This window comes from Gouania willdenowi, chromosome 24 (assembly GCF_900634775.1).
Source record: "Gouania willdenowi chromosome 24, fGouWil2.1, whole genome shotgun sequence".
In the NCBI taxonomy this organism is placed as follows: domain Eukaryota; kingdom Metazoa; phylum Chordata; class Actinopteri; order Blenniiformes; family Gobiesocidae; genus Gouania; species Gouania willdenowi.
The window spans coordinates 9,900,298-9,906,174 of record NC_041066.1 but is presented as its reverse complement, the minus strand read 5'-3'; positions in this window follow the sequence as shown (position 1 = coordinate 9,906,174).

Genomic DNA, 5,877 nt, shown 5'->3' with positions numbered 1-5,877 from the left:
GAAATGTGCAATACTGATCCTATCCAAATGAAACCAGATTCATTTTAGCAACGATTCAGTTTAGCAACGATTCATTCTAGCAACGATTCAGTTTAGCAACGATTCATTCTAGCAACGATTCATTTTAGCAACAATATGTTTTAGCAACGATTCATTTTAGCAACAATTTGTTTTAGCAACGATTCATTTTATCAATGATTCGTATTAGCAACGATTCATTTTAGCAATGATTCATTTTAGCAATGATTCATTCTAGCAACAATTCGTTTTAGCAACAATTTATTCTAGCAACAATTCATTTTAGCAACAATTTGTTTTAGCAACGATTCATTTTATCAATGATTCGTATTAGCAACAATTCATTTTAGCAACGATTCATTTTAGCAACGATTCGTTTTAGCAATGATTCAATTTAGCAACAATTCGTAATAGCAATGATTCGTTTTAGCAACAATTCACATTAGCAACAATTCACATTAGCAACAATTTGTATTAGCAACGATTCATTTTAGCAACAATTTGTTTTAGCAACGATTCATTTTATCAATGATTCGTATTAGCAACGATTCGTTTTAGCAATGATTCATTTTAGCAATGATTCATTCTAGCAACAATTCGTTTTAGCAACAATTTATTCTAGCAACAATTCATTTTAGCAACAATTTGTTTTAGCAACGATTCATTTTATCAATGATTCGTATTAGCAACAATTCATTTAAGCAACGATTCATTTAAGCAACGATTCATTTTAGCAACGATTCGTTTTAGCAACGATTCGTTTTAGCAACGATTTGTTTTAGCAACGATTCATTTTAGCAATGATTCAATTTAGCAACAATTCGTAATAGCAATGATTCGTTTTAGCAACAATTCACATTAGCAACAATTTGTACTAGCAACAATTCATTATAGCAACAATTTATATTAGCAACAATTTGTTTTATCAACAATTCATATTAGCAATGATTTGCTTGAGCAATGATTCGATTTATCAACAATTCGTATTAGCAACAATTTGTATTAGCAACAATTTGTAATAGCAATGATTTGTATTAGCAACAATTTGAATTAGCAACAATTCATATTAGCAATGATTTGCTTTAGCAACAATTCGCTTTAGCAACGATTCGCTTTAGCAACGATTCGTATTAGCAATGATTTGTAATAGCAATGCTTTGTATTAGCAATGATTCATTTTAGCAACGATTCTTATTAGCAACGATTTGTATTAGCATGAGTCAAATATGAGTCAAATTTTATAAAGATCGCTCAATTACAAACCATGATATGAAATTTTGACAAACAAACTCAACTTATAAACTAAACATTTACCTTTTCGGCAGAGGTTAATATAAATGTACCTTCTACATCTACAGAGAGTTAAACTTCAAAGAATACTGCTGTCATGACTTCCTGCTTCTTCTTGTGTGAATATGAAATGTTCAAGGTGCACAGATTTCCTGAAAACTCTCTGTTGCAAAGAATGCTGATGAATATCAAATTCGCTGGCATCGTATCAGCCAGAGATCAAGTGACATTTATGAGAGACAGTTTTTGTGCCACTGATTAATCAGTGTCGTGTATCCGTTCAGGACAGGTTTGTTCAGTCATGTCATCTCAGCTCATCCTTTTATTCTTTAGCAGGTTGTGAAACTTTACAAATTCAATTTTGGGTAATACAGGACATGCTTTGTAACATCCTTGGAAGAAACCCTGGTGCAGGAAAACAACATGTGGTCATCCTTCTTTGTCTGCTATAGCAGAGACAGGTGCTTCCCAGCGTTTAAACTGAACAATGGGTGAAAACAAAAAGGAATTATAGCTGCTGTGCAGCAATGGTCAGGGCCAGGCAATTTTAGGCAAAACAAGACAGCAGCTGTTAGCGTTTAAAGACAGTTATCAAACGTGTGTTGTTTAGACAAAAATCCGAAGAAAAAAAAAAAATGCTTATAGACTTGTTGGTCATTTGTTTTTTTAACAATGATTTATTGGCTCTGTGTAAAAAACGGATGTTTAAAAATACCATTTTTGCATTGACTTCAAAATACCTTAAAAATTCTTATATTTACAAACATCATCTACTCTACAATGACTCCAAAATGTTTTAATGATCATTGAAATTGTATTGAACAAGAAATGTCAGGTAACATTTTGAGGCACTGTAGGCTAAATTTTTATTATATATATATATTCAGCGCATAAAACTTCAGTGTTCAGTCACTATTTATTTTTAAAAATGGGTAAATTGATGCAATAAACAGTAGCAGAAATATATTAACCTCCCTATAGGCTACATGAGAGAGCCAGTGCAATATTGCTATAGTTTCAGTATCTCATTCTTAATTTTGCTAAAAGTTGAACAAGATTCTAAAATAGCTGGAGTTTCCCAAACTGCATTTTGGTCGATATACACAAAACGAAAAAGAAATTAAAATAAATTGTGCAAACTACAAAGCAAGACTATTCAGTCGTCACATTAGCATGTAAGGCGTAATACAACAACTTAGACGATATAAAATGTATCTGTAATTACATATCTATAATTACACAAATTTAAACATATATACACAAATGTAACACATTTTTCTTGGTTTCTTTTAAAACACTAAATACTTAATACTGTCAATATAATCTCCTGTATCACGTAGGAGCGACAAAGACAGAAAAAGTTATTTTACCCTTAAAGCTGAGAAATCTATCTTTATGTATCATTCTTTTGAAATGCGAAAAAAATACCGAACTAGTTTTTTACTATGGTCTACAAAGCTTGTGGATAAACGACTTTTGACAGCAACAGAATTTATCTCGGAGCTGCTTTTCAAAGAGGGACTTGCTGCTTTTAAAAGGATTCTGAACGGAACAGGATTTGTAATAAACATGTTTTAATCAAAAGTTATGGCACTCGAACAATAAATGTGTAGTTTTTGTAGTTATGCGACTTTGTTATGTTTCGCAGTGCCCGTGCACAAACGTAGAGTCGTAGCTTCTGGTAGATTGGCAGAGGCAGGGGAGGAAGTAGAGCTGTTGAGGGCGGGACATCGAGACGTTCTCTCAGAAACTCCGGATAGCAGCTTTAACTGCACTACAGATTGATTTTTTTTTTTTTTTTTTTTTTGTCATTTGCTTATGTGTATGTGGTATTTACCCACAATTATCACTGTTACAGTGTTTTTGTTACTAATTTGCATTGTTTCACATGGCTTTTAAAGCAGCTACCAGCTGTTTTTTCCCAGGAGATTCCTGCCATATGTCACAATGCAATGAACCAGTGACGTGCATTCAGGGTAGGCAAGGTAGGCAGTGCCTACCCAAGGGTGAATTGATATTTTGATTATTTGTTTTAATTGTAATATAATTATAAATGATTTATTTTTTTAAATGCTGACACTATAAGTTTGAAAGTGTCAGCATTTTGTGCATTTCATAGACCAAATGACTGAACATCATTATTTCCTGGTACGGGAGAGACACTGCACAGTCGCTGTAAGGCAGGAGGAGGCCACACCCCCTCTCCCAAAAGCACATTGCTGCTCTGCCTCAGTTCCCATAGCGTGTTTTTATGTGTTTGCGAATGCGCAGTCAGTTCCCCAAGATGCAAACCATTTACGTAAAAAGGCAGCTCTCTATGCTGCCTTTGGACGTAACCGTGCTATGCTAAATGCTATACGTACGTTCACAGTGCATTAGTGAATTGATATCACGCTGCTGCTACATTTTCTAGCTAGTGGGCGAGACTACAGGCAGGATGACAGCGCTAGAGATGATAAAGAAACTTTCTTTTGAGGAAAAAACGACAGCTTTTAAAAGATGGGAGACCAACACCTGAGCTACCAGACCTTCAGCAAAAGAAAGATCAGAAAATGTTATGTATTTTCTACAGTGAATGGTACAAATGGAAGACTTGGCTTTGTGGATGTGCCTCACTGAGGCTGTTCTGAGTTGTTGCTGTTGACATTTTCTCCATGTTTCTGTGTTTCCAACACAAACAACGGATGCGCTGTCGTGTTATGAGATATACTGTATCTTGTTGGGAGATTATGGTGGAGGCTATATTAAATAATTGTTTATGTTTCTTTAATGGTGTTTTACGATGTTGATTTTGTTTGATTAACACTTGCCAGCAGAAACATATGAAATTGTCATTGGTGGTCTCGATTTGCAATTTGCCTACCCAACCCTAGTGGTCATGACACGTCACTGCAATGAACTATGGGTAATTCCCTTACGATAAGTCTGCGAAGATGGCCACTTACGGAATGGGCACAAGAAGGCCTGAAAAAGTCAAGGGAAGTTCCCTCACGCACTTCATGATTTTCCAACGGACAGACTTGAGCCCACACGGACTTAGCACGCCTCAAAATCAGTGAGAGTGGACATTGGGATTGGAACCCCCATTCAAACAGTCAGGGTAACCTTTTGACCCTGATCTGAGTGTGACATCACAAACAGGAAGTAATCCCCGCTGTGCACGAGGGCTAGTCCTGACTGGAGCTGTGGAAGATTCCAAAATATCCACCCCATGAAAATATTACAGCAGCAGGAACAACAACATGACAGCAGACACGCAACTCATCACCTACTGTATCTCTGAGTAAAGACAACACATGTGGAATGTTGTTGTTGTTGTTCTCGTAACTCCTGCTTCTCTTTCTCTACTTTCACTGAGCGTTCACCTGTGAGACGACGCCACTCGTGCATATTCCTCTGAGCTTTGGTGTGCAGTGGCATGACAAGCTCTGACACACTTCAGGACAACATATGAAAGCAGCAGCAGCAGCAGCAGACAGTCTGATGGTATCCAAACAATGTGTTTCTTCCTGGACGGAAACGTTTGCTGTGTAATTAAAGCCGTCTTCAGGCTCTTATCTTCATTCTTGCTGAATGACATGAAGGCGAGTTATGATGCTACAGGAGAATAAAGCAACAACAGTACATATCTGTCGCACAGGTACAAGAACAAGACGAAATATTTTATTGGATTGAATTTAGGTTTTAAAGGTTGGCTAGTGAACTGATGCAAGCCCAGGCCCAGCCCAGCGTGCCTTAACCTGAACAATCAGTCATTGTGTAGACGTGGGTGACATGGATAATGGATAATAATGGTCAGATCCACATTGATTGATTAAGAAAGAGGTGGACAGAAGGAAGGAAAGAAAGAAAGAAAGAGGACTGAAGATGTGACCTTTGACCTGCCCTGTCGGACATAGACGAGTAATGATAGAGTTTCAGATAGACAACCCTCATCTGCTGCTGTTCTGTGCATGATTTCCACGTTGTTTCTAAAGCTGCCCTTAGCAAAAAGTAGTATACTTGGAGTTCATTTTATTAAGTATGCTTGACTATAAGTATAAGCATAGCAAGTACTGTATATAATGGACCATGTACTTTTAGCGTACGAGGAAGTATACTAACTTATTACTTCTTTGGACTAAATTGGAACATTCCAAGTTCATTAAAGTATACTTAAGGTAATTTTGAGTTTACAAAAGTACACTTTCAAGTATACAACAAGTACACTCATCTCTATACTACTAGTGTACTAAGTATATACTTTTAGTCCACATTTTGTTTTTTTAAAGTATACTTTATAAGGTAATTTTGAGTTTACAAAAGTACACTTTCAAGTATATTGTCTCAGTTTTACTACAAAATAGGTATACTTGTAGTACAAGTATAAGCTTTAGTGTTAAAGTACAAGTGTAAGTATTAATGTACTTAGTCTTTGACTATTCTTTATACTTTTCAGTATAAGCAAAGCATACTTCACCATACTTTTGTTAAGTATATAAAATATAGTATATAAAAAGTACACTTCAAGTATACTGCCTCAGTTTTAGTATAAAATAAGTATACTCGTAGTACACTTGAATAAACTAC